At 39.8% G+C, this 23,903-nt stretch overlaps 1 protein-coding gene across 16 annotated transcripts in view; it reads left to right on the forward strand.

Moving 5' to 3' along the window:
- LOC6568736 (heterogeneous nuclear ribonucleoprotein L) overlaps positions 1-23,903 on the forward strand; it is a 129,718-nt gene that overhangs the window by 44,420 nt on the left and 61,395 nt on the right. The window lies entirely within an intron of this gene.

Below are 23,903 nucleotides of genomic sequence, written 5' to 3' on the forward strand. Positions count from 1 at the left end.
TTGAGCAGCATCAACAGCAGAGTCGATTTATATATATCCATCTGGATAAATAAACCAATCTCATAATACTTCATTGATGGATATATATGATGGTATGTGGCTTAACATTGTATTCATCAGGAAATAGAATATTTGCTGATTACTTAAGATGGGCATAGACTTCACTACAGGGTATCCGCTAGTCTTGCTTTATCGACTACAGCCGACTTGTTGTATTTGAATGCTGGAATCGCGTTCTCTTTAGTGCTGCTCGCACTAAGCGCACATTAAAAATTAATCTTTTAATTACTGGACCAAACCAACAACAATAGCTATAACAATACGCTTTTGTATCTGTGTGTGTGTGTGTGCTTAGGCGCTTTTGTGTGTGCTCTGGAGCTATTAATTACTCGTACTTCATATAACGTATATTCGCTTGTAGAATCCACGCAATGATTGCTTGTTACGACACGCCCCTCCGCCCGCAGCAACGGCCCACTTTATGTGTTGCAATTGCTTTTGTTAGTTGCTGCCGGCAGCCATTTTGTATTATGTGCACGGGCAGCCATTTTGTACGTGTGTTTCTGTGTGTGTGTTTGGTTCAACATGCAATCAACCACTGCCCGAAAAAGTATGCAGCAGAAAGTTGCACTACGGCCAAAATTCTCGCAATAATAATAATAACACTAAACACTAACAAAATGCAAAGAACAACTAAATGCTTACGAAGACGTAGAAGTTTTGGCAACAACAAGAACAACAACAACAATAACAGTTGCAATAATAATAACAAAAAGAAAATGTTTTGCTTGCCGAGAAAACCTCTGCACAATTTTGTTCACGTGACTTTCAAGTTAAGCACCAGAGCTACAGGCTTAAATTCGTTGCTTAAGCCAAAACTTATTTCGCATCTTAATCCTTGAAATAACTCCTTGCTTGCCGATAAGTTTAGCTCTTGTTGCCCCCTAAAAAAATTGTCACAATTTTGGCATTATTCGCATATTTGACTGAGTATTTGTAATTGCTTTCAATTGACCAAAACGCTGTCCCCGCAAAACTTTTTGGACACAAAGTTTACGCAACAATAGCTCTGACACACATTTAAATTTAATTGAATTTTGACCGCTTTACACTTTATAAGCATTAACAGAAGCGGGGAGTTGGGATTGCGATAAATGGTCGCTTTTAATGCCTAAAGTTTTGGGCTACGCCACATCCAAAAAGATGTCGTGTAAAGTGAGCAGAAAGTTTGCTAATGGAATTAAAGAACATACTAAAAATTGCTCTAAGCGGCTGCTGCTGTCAAGCTGAATAAATAGCCACTAAAATGTTATGCAATCTTTGAGAGATTAAACATGAAGAGATTATGAAACATATTCAGCACAGTGAACACTGAAGAATGAGAATTGAGTGCTGCATTGTGAATGTTAAATGAATGATGCAGTCTGCAAAGTGCAATAAAAAAGCAATAATTTCATATTTTTAACAACTTTAGAAAATGTTCTCAAGTAAAAAAGTTTCTATTTGTGCTCTCAAAAGTATGCTAACTACAACTTTGTGCAGAGCATGAATGATTTTTATTGGATTGCTATAAAATTCGCTATGCAAACGTTTGTTGTTTGACTAAGAGAAGATATCTTATTATTTTATACATTTTGAATATTCTCTATAAGAATGAAATATGAAAGTAAATGAATGTCCTCAAAATATTTCATCACTCTTGACGGGCTCTTGCCATATAATCCCCTGTACAAGGAGACGAGCATTCACTTTGGGATAGAGCACATGACAAGCTCCTTGGTGGATTTGTTTTGACATTTGTTACCCCTGTGCTTGTGTTTGTTGTGTTTGTCTGAGATATATTGCATTTGATTTATGTGCGTGTCAGAGACTCGAATACGAAATACGTTCTATGAATACATATAGAGATACACTCACTATGCTCGTAATTATGCATGAATCACGAAATCAAATGCGCTGCTTGCAACGTGGCGATGACTGGGCTGGTGAGTCAGGTTTTGGTAGGATGCTGGGCTGGGCTGTGCTGGGCTGGGTGTAAAACTGGATCGCGACCCGAAACGCATGAATGAACGCCGCAGGAATATACAAATATATGCACATAAATTTCATTGAGCTCAGGCGCAATGAAAATGTTGAAATGTGAAATGCTCGCACGTAACACGCCCAACAAAATAGGAAAGAAACAAAAAACAGAAATATAAAAAGTCATTTGTAATGCAAAACATAAACAATACCAAGCGAAAGGGCAACTGAATAGAAATAAAACTACAAAAAACAAACAAAACTAAAAAATAAAAAGAAAACAACAACTTTGCTTCCAAAAAAATACGGCAAAATCTGCTTCACTTTTTTATCCACAACTTTTCGACTTGAGCTTATTTTATTTTTGGTTTTTTTGCACTCTTATTTTACGGTATTTATTTTAGCTGTGTGCGCTGTGCATAAGCAACAAACGCATTTGTAATGAAAATAAAATTTAACAACTGCAGCACAGAGAAGGCTGCAGTTTCAGTTGCCGTAGTTGCAGCGAAAACGGCAGCAAGGACAAGTGGCATACGCTGATAAGTATGCAGCACTTTTTTACACGTTTACATCTTTCCTTCCTCTGCGCACTCTGTAAATGCTGGCAGTAGTCGAGAAAAGGGAGAGGGGAAAAGGGAAACAGTGGCACATCTTATACACAAATGGCTCACGATCTTGGACAGATTTAAAATTTGATAAACTAGTTTTGTGCATGTGTGTTTTGTACCTGTCATCGCAGCTTGCAACTATATGTTTACTCCGAAGAACAACTAAAAAGTAAAACTCGATTCAGGTTAGGTGGAAGGTTTAGCTGAAGTTTTGCTGATAGATATGCGTTCAGAAATGTAAGCTTATCACATCCCTTTTGATCCTTAAGGGGGAGAAATGGTGGCAAGTACATATGTAGCATAAGCTTCCTTTATCTTTAATTTGGGCTCATGAAATATTCATTTAGAATGCTACGGATGTGTATGTGGCATGCCGCAACAAATTGCATGCAAAACTGACAGGCAACGGGGTCATGTTAAGAAATGTGACACCCTACGGCAAGGCAAGAGCCGGCGTAGGATAATGGTGGAACAGGACACGTTATGGCCAGGTTGGATTGTCGGGGCATTGTCAATGTCATAATTTGCCATAATGTGTGAGATGTGGCAGCCACAAGAGGACAGGGAAAGAGTTGCTTGCTGTCTGTCCCCGGCGACCCCGCCAGCTCTCCGTTGCTGATGCTCTGATGATGGTTGCATGTCCGTGTCGAGAGATGTCGATGGCGATGTCGAGATGTCGATGTCAATGTCATTTGGCTTTGCCACCGGCCAAAAGTACTAACTGTGTTAGTGTGTGTGTGTGTGCTTTTTTCTGTCTGAGTGTGTGTGTTTTCAACTTAGTTGCAAAGTTAACGATGCGCCATGACAACACTCCATCAACATGGACAGGGCAGAACAGGACAGGACAGGACAGGATAGGACAGAACAGAACAGAACAGGCAGCCCAGTTAGAGGGCAGTATCGGTTGCCAACCGCTTTGCCCCGCCTCCTGCCACCGCCTCGTTTCATGTCCTTGGCTGCGCATTGTCAACATTAAGAGAGCCGTGAGGCACAAAAAGGCATATCCAATTGCAAAAAAAAATCCACAAAAAAATGTAAAAATTACAAAAAGAGAGCATCAAGCTGAAGTAGACTGAAATTTAGATACCCTGTAGTCCAAGAACTATTTGAGTTAATAGTTGAATGTTGCTAAGAGCCAAGAATGTGAGAGAGAGTTAAGAATACCGAAAATCGTCAGATATATAAATAGATATATAGATATTAATCCGATAAAACTTGAATACCCGCTGTGCAAGGGTATCAAAAAAAGAGAGGCGGAAAGGACAACGAGGATAACAAAAGCGTATGTCGAGTCAAACGCAAATATTCAGCTTACATCAGTGCCACGCCTTAAGCACACACACCCACACCCGCATGCACACACAAAAACACACACACAGACACAGAGACACACACCGACCTGCTGCAGCATCCACATCGCATCGACTTTGGTGTCTATTTTACTTGGTCATTAAATTTGGATTTTGTGCTGTGCATATCACAAGTGCTTGACTTTGCTGTTAAATACACATACACACACACACACACACACTGGCACACACACCTCCACATTTCAACACACGTGTGTCTTTAGTGGCCTACGCTTGTGCAAATGTTTGTGTGTGTGTGTGTGACTGCCTCCTGCAGTGACAACTAGTTGTCCTGTCTCATATTGTTAGCTGTGCTTTTTGCATGCCAAGCACACACACACAAATGCACACACACACACACATTTCTTTCACACACACACACAGTGTTTCCGTCGAACTGGAAGCACTTTGCCAGTTGCTAAACAACGCTCCAACGTCCGCTAGATGGCGTCCTTTCTGCACTTGCAGAAGTTTAGTTTCTGTTTATTTTTTTTCTCTTTGCTTTTGTATTTTTTTTTCCTTTTTGGTTTGTTTTACTTACGGGTTTGAGCCTTTTGTGGTCTTAGTGGTTGGCCTCGCACCACCGACTGCAACAGAAGGGATTTTAAGTCGCTTTGTGTTGCACCCGATGAATATGGAAATTGAGTCGTTTGGGGCTAAGAGCAGTTTACACAGAAATCGATTAGATGGCATTTTCCAATAAACTTGAAACGAGCCGTAGAGACAAAAAGGATAACAGCACTCAAAGAACTGTGCAGCTTATGAATTGAATTATTTAATACAATTCCTATGCTCTCCCAACATAAGCCTAAATTTCAAATTATTATACAAATATTTCAAGATGAATTCAAATATTTGAAGGGTTACCATTTAATACTCTTAATTTGATACAGAACTAATCGAGCACTTTTAAGCTGAACATAACTTTTAGTTCTGATTTTGTACTAAACTTGCTGAAATGTGTTTACTAACTTTCTCCTCTCTTTTGTCTCGTTTTAGGTAAGTTGACCAAATGTTTCCACATCCCACATTGTTGCCTATTTCTATAGCTTATTAATTTGTGCGTGAGTTTTAGATTTAAGAGAATTGTTAAGGGTGTGTTTGCAGTCCTTAACTTTTCGATTAGATTAGTTAAGCTGCACTTCAAACTCTCGGGGACTGTCGGGAGCAGGCAAGCAATCAATTGCCTTTTTTTGCTCCTCGTCTACACAATCTGTCAGGCTTAAGTCATCAAAGGCACATCAAATATTACAACAACAACAACAAGGACAACATTCAACAAACAAACATCAAGTCCACCGCTGACCCAATAAATCACTAGAAAATTTCATACAAAGCACAACTCCAAACAGCAAATCCTCGGCCCCCAGAGAAAACCAAACCAAACCAAAAAAAAAAATCGGAGAAAAAACTTGCTGTGTAATTCCCACGATAATAATCATAATAAAAATCAAGCAAGCGATAAAGCATAAAAGCAAATTACAAGTAAAATCGACACACACTTCCTTCCAAAATACACACGCAGAAAGCACTTGATGTGATGCTAGATTGTTCCAGTTGTTGGTGTCCTTGTTGCTTTTGTTGTTGTTGTTGTTGTTAGTGCCCCCCAAAACACATAACACATAAAAATAAAAGTTTTTCCGGCAAGCATATTCCATGTGGAGGCAACTTGAACAACTTGAACATTGTCAAAAAGTATATATGTTTTTGCCTGGGCAGCGTTGCCAGACATTTATGACATGTGTTTTCTTTGCATTTTTTTTCTTCATCATTTTTGTCGCACGTAGCCAACTTTTTTTTTTGTTTTTTCTGCAATTTTTCTTTGAAATCGCTTTGTGCTTAAACAAACTTTTCTCATAAACCACACCGAAAATATATCGCACGTATTAGGGTTAAACTATGTGAGTTTGCTAAAGTGCACTGTAGAGGGCGCCAACTTGCCACTTGCCACTCGAAAAATGATTTATGCTGATGAATTACTTGAAAATGTCATTTCACGCCTTACGCGCTCATCGTTCGAGAGGGAGAGAGAGAGAGAGAGCGAGAACGCTGCCAATGGAAAATGGGCGGAAAATTCATTAAGTTGTCAAATGCAAGTCAACACAATACAACATTTTTTTTATTTTTTTTTTAGCGTTTTTCATTCTCTTCTACTCTTTTCTATTTATTTGACATAGACATGACGTCTGCACAGCCGGCGTGGGAGGTGGTGAGAGATGGTGGAGCCGAAGGAGAGGCGTCTCTTGCCTGTTAGCTATTTGACGCCATTGGCGTATGAAAAATTATTGAAAATCAGTGAGAAAGGAGCAAAAAAAAAGCGTTTTAAAATTAGATTTATGTAGAAGGAAGGAAGGCACTGGGTCGAGTCGAGTCTAGGCTTTCAGCGCCCCACAATTCAAATGTCAAAATCAACACGTTTTTCTGACTGATTGGCATTAAACAGATTTTTTTTTTTTTTTTTGGGTACTTACGAAGATGTCTTGGCAACAATTGCCTTGCACTTTCTGAAAAGATTCGCATTGAAATACACTCTTGAATTGTTTGAAAAAAATTGTCTGAATATTAAATTTTCAAATGTGACAAATACTTTTCTTTGATTGCTTAAGTACTCGTTGTCATTTTTGGGTCAAGAATTTTGTTGCATTTCAAATGGCTTGCAATCCATTCATCTTTTAATGTAACTTTCTATACACTTTTGGTACTGGCAGGTCTATTCAAAACTGGTATTGTCTCCGCATATGTATGAAATATGGCAATTGCAGTGCGATTAATGACGCTTTTGTGTTTCCTGCTTGTAATCAACAAAAATTATGCGCTCTGCTAAACATTTTGGTTATCAGTCAGCGCTCACTTTCAATAACGCACAACATCGCAAAGGGGCGGGGCTCCTCTCCCCTCTCCCCCTCTCTCTCTCTCAACTAGTTTTTCCATTAAACAGCCTGCTCGACAACTGAATAATCATATTGTGGTTGCGGCTTATAATAAAGATACCCTGTAACTGGGCTTTAGTGAAATGAAATAATGTTGATTTTAATTATAAACTATTCAATTTGAAACCCTGGATTTATCGTATCTTTGAATTAAGTGTTTTCTCTGTAATTTACTTCAAAATTATCGCATTCACTTATTGCTCAGTTTCAACTTTGCATTTTCCCTAGACTCGGCATAGACTTCCTCTCTTTGTATATAACAGGGTATTAGCGTTGATTATTGGCTTGGGCTGTGCAACATTTGTTTCAATCATTTGCCATTGCTGCAGCTGCAGCTGCTGTTCACATGCGACTCATTGTGCGATTGTGTCCATTACGGGCGCATAATTAAAACCGCAAACAGTGCAAACACACACACACACACATATACATATATATATATTTTTACGATATGCGATATACACCCGAGTTGGTTCTAATGGTCACCAGGGCCGGCCAACTAATAGCAAGCTCTAAAGTCAGTCAACAAATGTGGACGGGGCCTGGTTCTGTGGGGTTAGCCGGGGTATTATTCATTGTTAGCTGACATGTGAGCCGGTTCAGAGTCGATGCGGGCCTGGCTGAAAACAATGCACCTTGCTTTTGGCTGGCCTGGTCTGGTCCGAACAAATGTCAAATTTTAATTATGCGCCTGGCAGTTAATTAACCGGTACAAAATGTAAATGCAGGCAGGCTGAAAGACCACATTGCGCATACGCCCCGTTAAATCATTTAATAGTGCTGCTCATTTATTTCAGTTGATTTCATTTCGGAATTGAAATCAGAGACAGCTTTCTGCCCCCTGCAATCCTCGTTTACTCTTTAATTAGGCCAATTGCTTGGATCGATTTTAAGCTCATTTATTGTGTGCTTTTTAGCTGATTTGGTTAATTTGGCCAACCAAACAGACCAACAGCTAGTCCCAGCCCAGCTGGCGCTGTTGGTCATTTTGGTAAGAGGCTTTGCGGTCAGCCAGCTGGTTGTGCCTCCCTTTGCTGCGCTGGCTCGCGGCATATTAAATGTATTAAAATGCTGGCACATTTGGGAGAAGCATCAAATATTTTGTTGGCTCTGTTGGAATTCCCATTTTGAATGCGAGATACAAGCAATTGTAACGTAAACAACTTAATGAGTGTGCAGAGTCGAAAATTATAATATTAATGCATAATGCTAATATTTATCTAGCTTAATAGAGAGCAGAGATGATTATTAAGCGTAATTTGTAATAGGATTAAGCTTTACTTGCAACAGAAATCGACTGTAGCAGAAAGTGGAAAACTGTAAGCAAGTCTCAGCATGCATTAAACATTTTAATTACAATTGACTTGAGGGAGAACTAAAGACACACACTTGCTATACTTTGGGTCATGATTAATTTTGCTTATTTATAAGCCACATATTGCTTAAGCCTTGGCACTTTTGTCATTATCTGTGGCCATTGCCCAAACTATGCCCAAAGGTGGCAATTGCTTATCAAAAGGACTATGACACGCGCCTTTTGGCCATATTTCACCTACTTAACTACGTTGGCCCGGCCACAATATAAATACGCAAACCACAAAGCTGCTCTTGGCCCAACTGAAATGCTACGGTCAATCAACGACAAAGACAAAGACAACAACAACGACTCCGACGACGACGACGACACAGTTGGGTTTTGGGGTAGCTCGAAAAGTGCCCCAACGGGGACTGGGTTTAGTTTTCACCCCAAAAACTAGTGCCTAATGCCCGCTAAGCCTTTGCCTGTTTTGGGGTGTTGGTGAATGGTGTAAAAAAATTAATGTCTGCTAATAATTCAAGTGTTGAGGCTGAGCTTTTTCTCGTGCTCTCCCTCGAAGAAGTGTGTGTGTGTGCGTAAATATTCTAACGCACAATTAAATGGAAATGTGCCATAAATATTGCGTATACGACTAGTAAATCAGTTGCCTTCGCCTCTAGTCAAAGGGAGCCCAAACCAAACCAAACCAAACCCTCCCCCTCAACGACTGATTATGCAAACAATTAATCTCTGAAATGTTTATTGCCCGAATTCAAGCTAAGACACACGCATTAGTTAGCACTCCCCTGGGAGTATTTTCCACTAGCCGTATCGGATAATTTACGCAACGAGCTTCTACAAATTGGTTCTTTGTCTTTCGGAACGTGTGCACTTTCAGATTCAATTGGTAATTGCCTTTTGACTTTGGACAGAACTCTGATAGCCAGGCAATAGAAGCCGACCGGATGCACGCCATTTTGCAATCACATTAGCCAAAAGCGAGAGAGAGCACCAAGGCAGGAAGTTGCATGACAGTATTTCTTGGCAGCCGGAAATGAAAGCCGCACTGGCCAAGATTCGTTCGACTTTCTCGCTCTCTCGCTCTCGCTCTCTCATCTTCTCTTCCTTTTCACTTGGACAAGTTCTGGCAGTGTCAGTTGACCACAGCATTAAGCCAACATTTGTTTTAGATAGAGAAAGAAAATAAACTTAAAAAAAAACACAAAGTGAAAATTATCAAGGATCGTTGTGATAGACTGGAAGTTATCAATTTTCAATTGAATCAGCACATGATATAACATTTAAAAATGCAGCTAGAATATACATAATAAAAATCAAGAAAATATCTGCGAGTTGCTGCTGCTCAAGAATAAAGCCTGTTACATACTAAAGCACTCTAATGAAAACACGCTTTCTACTCACATCCATTTCTACAGGGTATCAAAAGAAGAAAAAAAAACAAACAAACTTCTCCACTCAAGTCTTTGTAACCAAAAAATGTTGAACAATGCAACACAAATTGCACTGCAACCGCAGCATCAAGCGCGGTTTGTGCCACACAGTCTGAGAACGCTCTCTGAGCAGTGGGGGGGAAGGGCGGAGAGTTAGGGTCTGGCTGACCACAGTTGGAAATAGTTGACCAGTGCAATATTTTGACTTGGTCAGCTTTAAAATCGCTGCACAAAGAACCAAAAATAATTGAAGCGAAGACAAATGGAAAAAAAATAGTTGAAAGGATTTAAAGTCATTTGTTATGGTCAACTTAATTGGCGTTTGGCGTCGTGGGAGGAGGGTTGCAAGCGTTGCAAGGTTATCCTTGTGGTTGCTGCATTTCCATTTCGCTAATTATGTGGTGTTTGTTATATAATTGACAAATGACAAAGGCACACAGAAATGCAGAGAAAGAGAGGCAAATTGCAAGCATAGAAATTATAATTTACATATGTAATTTAAGAGCTGACTGCTTTAAATAGAATTTGTGCGCAGCGAATACTCAAAGCATCTGAAATACCGATTGATATCTGATATCCAGTTGTGAAACCGGAGTCGCAATTCAATATTTTATTTAAGAACCCATATTATTATTCCAATTCCATAACAAAAACATATATCGATAAGAAAAAATGTTGAATTTCCTTTACCGGAAGCGGAAACGAAATGCCGTTCGCTTTAACAACTCCCTTGTCTTATTTGCATCTTTTTTATCGCTTAATCTATATGCTTTTTTTCATCTTCTTTTAATCTAAAACAATTCAAAGTTTTATTTTCCTAGATAAACTTCCTTAATGGCTTTCCAATTTCTACTTTATTTTCTTTAGATCTTTTATTTTGCAAGTTTTTTACTGAAATTTCTACTTTCTAGTCTTCATTTTTTCTCATTTCTCAACCCTTTTTGCGCTCTTTAAGTTTCCATCATTCTTTTTTAGGACTTTGTTCAACTTCTTCCTTATTTTGTTTTTAGCTTTTACCCATCATCAGTTTTTGTCCAAGCATACCCTGAGCAATCAGAGCTTCTGCCTTAACTATTATAGCACAACCCCCGCTGACTGCACAGACACGCCCCTAAAACACACACATCAACAACAACAGCAGCAAGGTACTCATTTTTAAATGCTTCAGCATTGCATAAAATTTGCATAGATTTCTTGCATAGTTTATTTAGCGCCATTGTTACTCCTGCTGCTGTTGCTGCTGCTATTGTTATTGTTGTAGTTACTGCTGCTGCTGCTCACTGTCCATTTGCCCGCCCACGAAGCAACCCTCTAAATTGCCAGAGGTGGAAACAGAAACCTGGTTCTCTTTCTCACTCGTCTCCCATAGAACCACTCAGCATGCTTTCTCTGATATTATAACTCAATATCTGCGTGAGGCGGCTTTTTGATTCGAGCCGCAACTAGTCGGAGGAGTGCGCGCCCCACATCGCTGCCACATTTATATTCATGTATGCGGCGTGGAAATGAATCGTGGCCAGGATGTGGCCAACGCACCGCAGGACCAGCCAGCACACACAAAAACCGAAGGACATTCAATGGCTGCGCTTTAATTTTACTTTTCTTTTTTCAAAAATTTTTTTGCTGTTAAAAAATTTGCATGCTTTTTACGCACATTAGCATAAGCACACACAACGCCACGCTTCGATGAGTGTAAGTAGCAGGGGAAGGGGGTTGTTGTAGGTGGTATGTGTGGTTACGTTTCTTTTTTTTTTTGCTTTCCCGGGAATTTTCATCAGCAATCCAATATGTCAAATTTGAAGCACGTCTCGTGATTTTTCAGTTTGATTTTTGTTTCATTTTTTATATATTTTTTGCGCTCTTGTCTACACTCGAATGTCAAGTGTCAAGGCAAATCAATGCACACACACAAGTTGGCAGCCCCCTTGCTGATGTAAATGTGACGGCATCAACCCGATCCCCTCGCTGCTACCCGCCACCCGCCTCTGCCCCACATCGATCATCGTAGTGACTGCTTCAACAACTAGCTGTCCATATTGGTTCATTCAATTAATGTCAATATTCGTTGATATTGCTTGTGGCATGTATGCACATACATATATATATATCTGTATATATATGTCGATGCTTGACTCAGTTGGCGTGTCCTTTTGTTGGCCTAATTGCATCGAGTGTGCAACAAATATACTCTCAAAGCCTAATGAAGCCACAGTTGCAATTAAATTTTGCTGCTATTTATCGATGTAATTTGATTTTGCCTCAAATACCGTTATTTAATCAAGTTTGGAGCCAGGACCTTGCCTCTAATTTGATTCAAGTTGAAGTGGACTTTTCCATTTGTGGCCTTAATGTTTATTAGAGCACTGTTCTTCATCAAAAGAAGCCATAATGGAAATATAAATTTTGCTGCAAAATCTAACAGTTTCTATTATTGGTTTAATGGTTTAAATATTCAAAATTTGTTTGCTTTAATTGCAAGCAATTTTAGTTTAGCCGCGAGCTCGAAAATAAAATAAATTTAACTATGCAAGTTTAGTTTCGTTGACTGTTCTACAATTTTCGAGGCTCTCAATTAGATAGTTTTAAAATAAAATATACGAGTATTGCATAAAGTTTGTCAGAGTTTTCCATCTGTTCTTCAATTCAAGTCTCAAAATTTCAATTTATACAATGAATTTCTTAATCTGCAATAAGACAAAGTTAACTCGCTGGATTCAGTGAGTTTCAACGTTAAGCTACCTGTTATCCTTTAGGGCAGCTCACATCAATCGTTGGCTGATTACTTGACTCATTTGGGGCTACAGTTATAGTGAATTAAAAGCGAATTGTAATTACTGAGCTTCATTTATGGCTGCCCCACACTCTTTGCTGTGTCTGCATCAAATTGTTGCATACTGCTCGGCGTTGGCCACTTGTCGTTGGGCTGAATGCCGCTGCCACTTTAACGCGCACTAGCCACGCCCTCACAAACACTCACACACACACGTGTGCTCGCCCACTCAATTAACACAGCTGTGTGTGTGTGTGTGTGTGTGGGAGGGAGGCAGAGTTGGGTTTGTGTTTGCTGACGCTTGTATTTGTCTTAACATCTCTTGCATACAATCTTAATGGGTCTCTGTCCGGGTGCGGAACTCGGCCTCGAATGGCAAGTGATGCTGCTGCTGTTGCTGTTGCTGTTGCTGTAACTGCTGCTTCGACATCTCCTTCTTTTGCATCTACTTCTTCTCGTTATTGCTCCTTACTCTGTTTTTTTCTTTCAGTTTTCTTTTTTGCTTCTCGCTTTTGGCTGTTGGCTCTCGCATAATTACTTTGACTCGACTTTTACGACCTTTGCTATGAATTACTCAAGAAGAAGTGTTCGGCGCACGTCGTCGCCAGCACAGTTGGTGCCAGGATATGCCAGGATGCCCGGTTGCTGTTGTAGTCGCTGCTTATCCTTTTTCTTACTCTTCCTGCCTGCCTGTCGTTCGTTTTATTTATTTCTTTGGCCCGTGTTTGCCTGCTAATTTCACCCACGCAACCAAGACACGCACGACGAGTCAACGGGGTTACTTTTAACTTGAAAGCTGCAAATATCACACACAGATACACACACAGACACACGCACACTCAATTGCATAATGTGCACACGCACACACACACACACGCATCAGTAGTTAGCTGAATGAGTCGTCACAGGGTTGTCAAGCTTTCAATTTGTTCAAGAAGTGTTTGATATACACATCCATTTAAGACTTGGAAATCCTTTTTTGGGGTTTGTAATATTATGGTTAGGTTTCTGTGGCTTACTTTTATTGACGAGCAGTTAAAGATTACCAATAGTTTCAATCAAATTTAAAATAAGTGAGAAATTGTTAAAGAATACTGCCGTAGACTTGCATAAGTTGCAATCAGAAATGAGCAAGATTTTAATTACTTTTTCAATTCGAAATTACTTTGGTTTTTGTTCTAAGTTTTAGTTTTAAAATGAGTTATGTTTATTACACTCAATTCATTTTGGCTTAGCAAGTAGTTACATTACTAAATCGCCATAAAAACAATCTTAGGAAAATTGCATGCATACCTAAGATGGTTGTGCTCTTTTTGCATCCATGTAAAATCTTTTGCAATCATTTGCAACTCTGGTTTATGCCTCCCCATCTCTGTATCTGTGGTTCTCTGTCTTGCCGCCTACGATTTTAATTTAGTTTGCATTTGCTACTAATGCCATGTAGTAGATTGTGCTGTGTACACACTGGGTTCTGCCACAACACCCCCCATTCCCAACTCTCACTTTAACATTATCTACGTTAGCTTCTTAGCCTAACGACCGAGGCAACACCTTTAATCTCTCCCTGCCACCCACCCCCAACCCCTTGCGGAGGAGGGGGGGATTCGTGTCCATCGCATTCGCATTGTTCGTCTGAATTTATGCGCTCAGCAGCTGCGTTCTTGCCACCTAACGATACTTTCTACTTACTCAGCTTTTTCTCCTTATTCTTCTTCATATACCTCTTGCTCTTGCTTTTATTCAAGTTTTACTTCAACGTCTCTGTTGGTGCTGCTGCTTCTGCTTCTTCTGCTTGGTCTGCCATTACGTTTATAATTGTCTTGTGCAAGTTCTGGCAACGCCAACGTCCTGCTGTTATTCACAGCCCAGTGGTGCTATGTGGTGCCAGCACCTGTGCACCATGTGCGCCAACCAACCACCCAATCACCCAAAGTATGACGCCCGCAGAAGTCGTTATAGAAACCTACGCATTCTCCCTCTGTCTCCCTCTCTCTCTCTCTCTCTAACGCTACACTTGCAAAAATGTGTCTTGGAATTTAAGAAATCATTTATGACACACAGCTTGCCTTTCATTTCGAAAACACTAAAAATTAGAACTTTTTTAGGTGAAAGATATTTGCTTTTTTATATATTTCTGTGAGGGGCATTTGTGCCTTGCAATAAAAATCACTTTTTAGTTTTGTTTTTGTTGGTGTATTTTGCTGTAGCTGTTGCTCCTTGTGTATTTCTTACGCGCTGTCTTCTTTACTCAGTTTCCCTCTTGTGCCACACTCACCTTTTGCTTGCGAGTTAAGGCAGTGGCAGTGTGGCAACAGTAGTAGCAGCAGCAGCAACGGCAACTTTTGTTGTTTTTGGCCCTTCTGCTTTCAACTTGGCCACTTTCAGGCTCATTGGCTAACTGTTGATTTTGCTGTCTTCCCCGCTCTCTCTCTCTCACTGTCTTTCTCTCTTTTGCTCGCGCCGTCTCTCTGTGGCATTCTGTTTCGTGTGTTTTCTGCTCTGCCGATTCGATTGCGACACACATTTACAGGTTTCTTTTTGCCTTCGGCTTGTTTACATTTTCACGCTCGAATTCGCCCCTTGTGCTGCAATTTTGCCAAGCAGGCTTAAGCCAACTTCAAACACACACATTAAGCGGGCCATCTCTTCACCGACTTTGGGTATTTCCGTGTGTGTGTTTGTGTGTCTGTGCCGCTGATACAGCCTGCTCCTGCTCTTGCTACTGCTACTACCCCTACTGCCCCTAGCCCTGCCCTACTTGTGTTTCACTTCCCCTTTTCGTAGCCTGACTTCCGTTTCCTATGCTTTCAACGGTGCGCCTTTGTGCCACATAAATTTGCTTTAAAATGTATCTTATACCCGTCTCTCCCTCGCACTCGCATTCTCCGTCTCTTACTCTCACACTTGAGAACTCAACGAGCTGCCCCTGCGGCTCAGAACCCCTCTAATTGGGCCGTGTTCCCAGTTCGTGTCTTGTCCTGGCCTGGCCTGTCCTGTCCTGTCCTGGCCTGGCCTGCGTCCTGTGTAGTTGCTTTCTTTCATTTTCATGTCGCTTGCTTTGTTTTGTGCTCATTTTCAATTTGAACATTTTAATGTTGTGGTCATAAAATTCTTTTTATTGGTTGTAAAACCTCGCGCAAAGTGGAAGGTAACAGGGAGGGGTGGTACTAACAAAAAATTAGCAGTCTCTTTGCCTGGCTACTTAAGAGCTGCGTTAAGGTGCGATAAGGATGCCAAAGTATTTGCCAAATTAAACGAGTTGGCTTTTTTCGTTTTGTCTGTGTGTGTGTGGGTGTGTGTGTGTGTGTGTGTGTGTGTGTTTTTATGTCCGTCGGGTCATTGGGCTTTATGCTCCACATATTTATAGGCTTACATACATATATACACCGATTTTTTTCTTGAGGGTGTCGCAACATGAAAGTCATTTGCATTTCAAATTTAATTAAAATACAAATTGAAAAAAAATAATAAAATGAAATCAAGGAAAACTCTGACGATAACCGAAATTCAATGGAGCAAGCTATAAATGCAGGAAATCATTAAAAGAAAAGAGAAGAAAGGAAAATATATATGTGTGCATGTATATATATATAAATCCGGAGGCGGAAACCTCTAAAATATAATGAGCTTGCAATAAAATACTTCATAAAATTAGTCAGTAAAAGAAATCTGTTGGCGACAAAACATAAATGCCTCTTGTGTCTTTTGATTATAATGATTACAAAACAAAAGCATTTAAAGCGCAGTAGGAAAACCCACAAAATAGTAATCATTAAAAAGCAAATTTTTACTCAAAAAGCATGTGAAAAATATATATATTTGCCACTTGTCAGGATAAAGCGCATACTGCAAACTATAAAATCGAATAGCGCTCTTTAAAATATGTAAATTTGTTTATTAAAATCGCTCCATTAAAATGTGAAACGCATTGCTGTCATTTTCATTTTCATTTCCGCGCGCGTTTTCAGTAAATTGACAAATTTACATAAACTGAAATTGAATATTTGGCCAAAGCAGCCGACGAATCACGATTGGGGCAAACAAATCATAATGCGAACAAATATTTGTATTTTGCTATCATTTCGCTTGTGCAGACACGCCTCGTATTCAGCTTGCAACTAACTATACATTAGCATAATGCAAATGATGAAAATCGAAAAAATGGCAAAATGGAAAAATGGGAAATGTGCATAAATAGAGTTGCAAGAAAATGAAAAGGAAAAACATAATTGAAAATAAAAGAGAAGAAGAAAAATATCACTTGTCTGAGAAAGTGACCGGACGCGACTCGGGCGGGCAACAGTGTTGCTGCGGCAACAACACGCCCCTGTGTCCATGGCCATGCCCGTCGGGAAAGTCAAATGAAAAGCGTCATGGAAAATAGACTTGTTGAGAGCTAAACTGGGAAACTGAGACATTTCCGGCACTCTTCCTCGATTGAGAAATGTTGCCAAAATGTAAATGAGTCGCAATTGCAAAGACTTTTGCCGACAGCAATAAAATATCAACATTAACACTTAATTGACGTCGCAACGTTCGAGGGGAAGTTGGCTCTACTTGGCTGTTATTGTTGTTGTTGTGTATCTGCGAGTCATAGATAGCTCAATTAAATGCTAATAGATACTCAAATAGTAGCTATCAGCTTGTTAAGATTGATGTATCGCATATCTGCGGCGATCTCTGCTTACAAATTGTGTGTGCAAAGTGGAGCAAGTGCTTGTCGTCTAAATTTAAGTGAAAGCTGCTCTTAAGCAAATGTTTGCAATAAATATAGTTTTATGCCATTTAGATGATAATGCATAGCTACACAATTGATGTGAGTCGGCTTTTCGGTGGTTTTAAAGCTGCTTTGGAGTGTATTTGATTGTATTTTATACAGGGTGTCTAACCGGAACCGGAACAGTACATTCAGTTGTGGAATCGCAATTCAACATTCTTTTCAAGAATCGATATTTATCAGTATCAATCCATGACTCTGACCGGAACCTTTACTTCTTATGTGCCGGAAACGAAATAAGATTCCGTTTGATTCGAGTTAAAAGGTTCAATTAAATATACATAAAACTTGCACTCCATTCAAAGTTTTGCTTCTTTTGTCCATTTTGCTGTATAGGAATAGGTTGTAATATTCCTGAAATGAGTTGTATAAACTGAGGCTTACTCTTACGCTACTTGTGTAAATAGTAATTATTAACTTTTATTATGGCAATTCTGATTGTAAGATTTCCTAGGTAAACACAGCACTCCACTAGCGCTGCCAGCTAATTTTATATGCCAGAAATTTGTATTCATTCGCCTCAAAGCTCTTCTTGTCTTGTCTTGGTCTAGTTTGTATCTCTCTAGCTAAGCTGCAGTTAAGCTGAGTGGCAAGGCAAAAGATTTTGCATACTCACATAAATCTTGGCTGTATACATTTTGCATTTGCCTCTTTGCCCAGGCGAAGATGAACTGCTGCTTGGCATTGTCAACGGGGTCCAAAACGTTTGTCAGCCTTGATATTTAATGCCATTTGTCTTAGCCAGCTGCATTGCGCGAAACACGTTTGCAGCTCCCTCACACACACTCTCTCTCTCTCTCTCTCTCTCGTTCTCCCTCTCTCTGTCAGTTTGTTTCTCCATAATTTCGATTAAATGTTGACCATTCTTTACCTTAATGTTGTTGTTTTTGTTGCTGGAGTCAATGAACTGCTGAAATTCGCGCAACCACCAAAAATAAAGTAATGAAAAAGGCTAAAGGGAAGCTGATGCTGAGGCTGAGGCGACCACTTCAATTTCTTTTCTTTTTTTCTGCATTTGAATTTCTTATTGACCCATTTCTGCTGGGCAAAACCGCAGAAATTCGTACGTTCAAAGCCCTTTTTTAACAAAAACCGGTTACGAGTAATTTGCAACACTTTTCGACTGAATGCAGCCACAAAAGCAGAATCAGAAGCAGCAGCATTGACGGAGGAAAGGTCGCCTCTCCTCAAAGCCGTGAGCCAAAAGCTGACTGGCTGCGTCTACTCCGTTTGGGCCATTGCCTTCTTCTTGTGTATTTTTCTTTTTTATTCGCATTTTGCCTGCCTTTTTTCTGCCTGCTTGCATGTGCCGTTAGTCGTCGTTAGCCAAGCACTTGACAGCCGGGCTAACTGGTATAGCAAGTTTCTGAAGGCGAAGTTCGTGTTTGAATTGCATTCGAGTCACTCCCGTGGCAAAATCGTTACGACACATTGAACATTGAACATTGAACGCTGGGACAGCATCCATTCCATCCATCTATCGACTGAACTAAACGGGCTAAACAACTCACTTTCACTTTACCATTTTCCGTTATCCTTAACAGCTCTTTAAGCCATGTAAATCACGTCACAGATAAAAGACTTAAATTCGATCGACCTGTTGGCATATTCGCATAAACTTTGCTAAATGATGCATAAATTATGCTTTTAACTTGCTCAAAAATGATTCGATTTTCAAAAACAAGGCCTTTCGAAACATGGGTTGACCTCTAGTTGAAAATAACAACTTTAGAATATCAACTTCTATTGAAAATGAACTCATCAAATCTCAAACCTGAAGATTCATTTCTCTCCTCCTTCTTCGAAAGCAAAGCTTTTACAACTAGCTCAGGCCTAAGCTGCGTCATGAGCAGGAGGAAACCTTTTGTTGGCCTAGTTGTTGGGTATGTTTTCCGATGGTTGCCTTAAACATGACATAAATCGCAATTTTTTATGACATTTGCGCGCCGTGGTTTGGCAAGTGATAATCAAATAACGGCAGAGTCGCCCACTGACCACCACTAAAATGTTGATGTTAGAACTAAGCACACACAATATTATTAATATTTAATGTGCTTTCGTTTTTATCAGCACCATACAATGAAACACGGGAGCGGGAGCGGGAGCGGGTCGAGGGTTGGGGTTGGGCTTGGGGCAGGTAGTACGGATCTCTTTGACGAACCTGGAAAAGCCGCTTATATTGTTTGCGCGAGCTGGCTGCATTGCCTCCAACTCCACCTTCTACCTTCCACCCCGCAACAGAGCCACCCACTCTCTTTTGTCCTGATTGTTGTTGTTGTTGTGGTTGATTTAATATTTAGCACGCCTGGTCAGCATAAACCCCCAGGGTGGAGCGGGAGCGGGGGAGGGCGGAGAACGCCTGAAGCTGCCTTACTAAAATTTTAATGCGCTTTTGATGATGGCCATAAAATGGCCAAACAAAATGCATGTGGGCTGGCCAGAGAGGGAAAGGGGCGTGGCATTGCATGCCCGGGAATCTGTGCGCTAGATAAAATATTAATTTATTTTTGTTTTTTTTTTCTCCTTTGCACTACTGTTCGAGGGGTGAGTGGGGTAGGGTCAGAGGGAGAGGGAGAAAGAGAGGGAGGGATGCCATATCCTTGCGGCTATTGCAACTGGCTGGGCATAGCTCAGTTATAGTGCCTCATAAAATTGTACGTACGAATGTATCCGCAGCACTTATTTTTAAATAACTGTTTCGTGTTTGCCACTGACCAGCACCCCTCGCCCCTATCAACCCCCATCTATCTATATTTTTCTGGTGCTCGCGCATTGTGTGTTATTAATATTTTCATTTTCATTTTCATTTTGACACGTTTTTCTTCGCCTTCGCTTGTATTCTGTTCTTTTATTTCCTTTGTCTGACTTGTGCTCTGCTTATTAATTTTCAACAGCAACTTTTCATCTTCTTTTGGGTCAGTGAAGGGTCAACGAAACTACTATTTCCAGCAACTGTAAATTGAGTGCTGTTTTTATTTTTGTTGTTTTCCGCGTTTTATGGAAAATACTTTTAATTTGCCTTTATTGTTTGCGTTTTTCCGTGAATTTGTATTTTCGAAATTGCGCTTAATTTATGGCCAGCAGCTACCGGCGAGAGTTTGAAATAAATAAGCAAACGTTGAAAATATGCGAGAATGATTTAAGACCCACACATTTATCATTAAAATGATTCCTCAAAATATCATTTCCTCTTTTGGATGAGCTTTTTTTTGCTTTCCATTTCCGGTTATAATTTGTTACATTAACAATTCTGTGAGGTTTTCCTTAATGTCCATCAATGTCTTTCATAACTTGGTCGAGGCTGAAGCGCTTTGTATGCCAAATATTATATTTTCCTTCCTTTGTTTATTCTATATATGATATAGCTGTCATGGTTAAGAGATGAGTTCCTATTTTAAAAACACTTTTTTGATTATGATCAAAGTCGAACAACTACATATATCATATCGCTCCCACAGAAAATGCCACTTAGTTTCCATGCTTACATTTTGTTAGAAAAATATTACATTTTATTCAGCAAAGACTTCAACTGTGACAGTCAAATGTCCCCTTTGTGGACGTGCATTTGTGTCAGCTTTTGCGCGGTTTTATGAGCCACATTTTAATTTGACCACCCACACACACCAGCACACACACACACGCACACACACTCATACAGCGAGCATAAAAGAGTGTGCATTATATTACTTAATTAATAATAATGATGCCACACACAAAAAGACACACAGCTAAAACACTTGACAGCTGGCGATGTCCACAGCCAGCATTTTCATAGCAAGAAAAACAAATTTACCCCTTCCTCTTCCTCTCTCTCTCTTTCTCTCTCTCTCTCTCTCTCTCACACAGAACTTTTCTAATTAGTTTTTGTGCGCAGTACGCTTTATAGTTATGCTTCTCACTTCTTGACAAACATGGCAAGTTGCAAGCTTCAAGCTTGCAACGTTGCCTAGTGGCAAGTTTTCACTATATTCTGCATTTATTACAGTTTGCGTGAAAGTGGTCCGGGGGGAGGAGGACTCTGCCAGTCTAGACCTGGCCCCGAATGACGCTCAAAATGTCGGCAATTATTGTAAATGTCGCAATCATTGGGCAACAACAACTGAGAAAAGTGCAAAACTGAAAAGATAGAAATAAATGAGTCTTGTTAATGAGAGAAGCACATTGAGTGAATGAACGAATGAATAAATGATTGTGGCGCGTGCCGTTGTCCAAATGAATGCGAATCGTCCTTCACAATAACCCTCTTAGAGTGTGTGAGAGAGAGCGAGAGAGAGAGAGAGAGAGAGTGACCTTTTGCCACTGGCCTGATAATGGATTGCCACCAAGGATGGGAAACGCTTGATTGGAAGCAGGCAACGTCAGTTTTTGTAATCGGAGAACATTTTGTAGTTTCCCCAGAAATGTTAGATGGTAATTGGAGAGGATTAAGCACGACTCTGAAGTACTTTACCTACCACAGCTGTGTTGAAGCCACGCTAATTAACACATAAGCCAACTTCAGTTGCCATAGCAAAAAAACACTCAACTCTAGGGCCGTCGTCGACAAGGCAACTGCAAAGTGACTTGGTGATTTCAACGCTCAGCTATGCATATATCTCTGTACATGTCTGGGAGAGAGTGCTTCAACAACTGATACATTTATGTGAAGTGTGTGCAATACTTGTTAAGCTTCAAAGATGCGTGCCAAATATCAGTCTGTTAAGCTGGCACTTTGCTGATGAAAGTTGGAAACGCAACTCCACACTTTAAGAGGAAACGATATTATTAAAAGTCAACAACGGAACCGAAAATGAAATAGGATTTACTTTAAAGACTTTACTTTTCAAATTGTAAAAGGAGTCTTAGTCTGGAGAATTTAATATTTATATCCTTGCGAGTTATATGTATAACATTTTGCATAATGAGGATTATATTTGGTGTAGTATATATTAATATTTATGTACTTGGCCTGAGTCCCTTCAATTCTGTTTTAGACAACCCAATTTGAATATAAATACATTTCAACAAATTTGTTGAGCACCAAATTGAATACACACCCACAAACCTCTGCCCCCTTCCGTCGCCCTCCAACCCTCAACCTCAGTCCGCTTTCAAGGCTGCTTTTAATCTTCACTTTGTGCTAAGCTCACATAAAAAAAAAACAACAAGAACGAATTTGTATGGGCTTCAGTGCCTTTATAAGCCACTTAATCAAGCTACCCCCACACTGACGCCCAACCATTCTTCAGCAGCTGTCAATTACCGCCTCCAAAACAGGCCCACACCCCCATAGCCCCGCACCAGGAAACCCCTGCTTATTGGAAAATCTGTGCAAAGATTTTGAACAAGAGTGCAAAATTTGTTGCCGCCGACTTATCGATGAATTTCATGAATAACAAAATAATATATTTTAGCCTCGGCTCTCAACAAGATTTACGTGCCTCAACTTTGGCCAAAGACAATAAGCGAAACAAGCCACCAGAGCCACCCGACACCCCACTCAAAACACCGCTTGAAGCAAACTTGTACAAATTGAACATTTAACCCATTACAGGCCTAAATCCACCCGCCATCCTCCTGTCCTGTCCTGTCCCCTACCTTTTAATATAATATATAAATAAATAGAAGCGCAGTGAAATGAGAAGTCGAAGAATTTCGCTGTTTAAATTTACCATAAATTTTCATGCCAAGAGCAACTCATTATAATTTGCCATAAATTTACAAACTCTCCAATGTCTCTCTCTCAATATATGTTTATGTATATATATACATAGATTTATGTATTTTGTAGGTTTTTCATTGTTAAGAGACTTAAGACACGTTGCTCGCGGCTTCTGAAAACTCATTAACGTAATTTTCGAAAATTTATAAATGTTAATTGGAAAATGTTCTTTGGGCTCTTGTCTGAAATTCTTGCACTTGGCCCTAGACAATAACTGCTTATTAAATTATGCTAATGAGTTTTGCTTGCTGCGCCAACTGTCAGTGAAATGCCGACAATTTTTCGGCAAGCGCATTCGCGGTGAATGTTGTGGATCGGGGAATGTGAGGTAGTTGCCCAAAAATATACACCCGGAAAACTGTAAGCCAACCAAACGAAAAATTCCAATTATGAGCGCCACAATAAAGCAGCCAAAAAGCAGTTAACTACCAACTGACGAAGATTAAATACGCTCGAAATTCTTTGCCTATCACAGATGTGGGCAAAATTGTAATTTGTGCATTAATAAAATCTTTCACTCCGTAATTAATGCAAAGTTATGAATTTTGTTGATCTCTAATTTATGTTCAGTTCAGGAGAACCAGGATGTTAAGCCGGAAACGGAAGCGCAACTTTACCAATTGAAATTCAATGTTTTTTTTTTTTTTGTAAATCAAACTTGGTTGAAATATATTTCCGATCTATTACCTATTGGGAAATATATAATATTGTATACAAATATGAGTGACACTCACACTACATACAACTATACAAATATATATATAGAATTATGGCTTTATGCTATCATACATGGATATCCCGTTGTTCAATACATATGTCCTGCTCAAGTTTAATAACTCTTTTTCAAGGGTACAAAAGCCAGACTGGAAATTGGTCATGCTTAAATTGGCTGCTTGTCTATATAAATATATATATGGGTATCTGTGTGTGTGTGATTTATTTGAGTGTGTGTGTGTGTGTGTGTGTGTTGATGTGTCCACGTGATTTCCCATTCAGAG

Source organism: Drosophila grimshawi, unplaced genomic scaffold, assembly GCF_018153295.1.
Source record: "Drosophila grimshawi isolate 15287-2541.00 unplaced genomic scaffold, ASM1815329v1 contig_1367, whole genome shotgun sequence".
Classification (NCBI taxonomy): Eukaryota; Metazoa; Arthropoda; class Insecta; order Diptera; family Drosophilidae; genus Drosophila; species Drosophila grimshawi.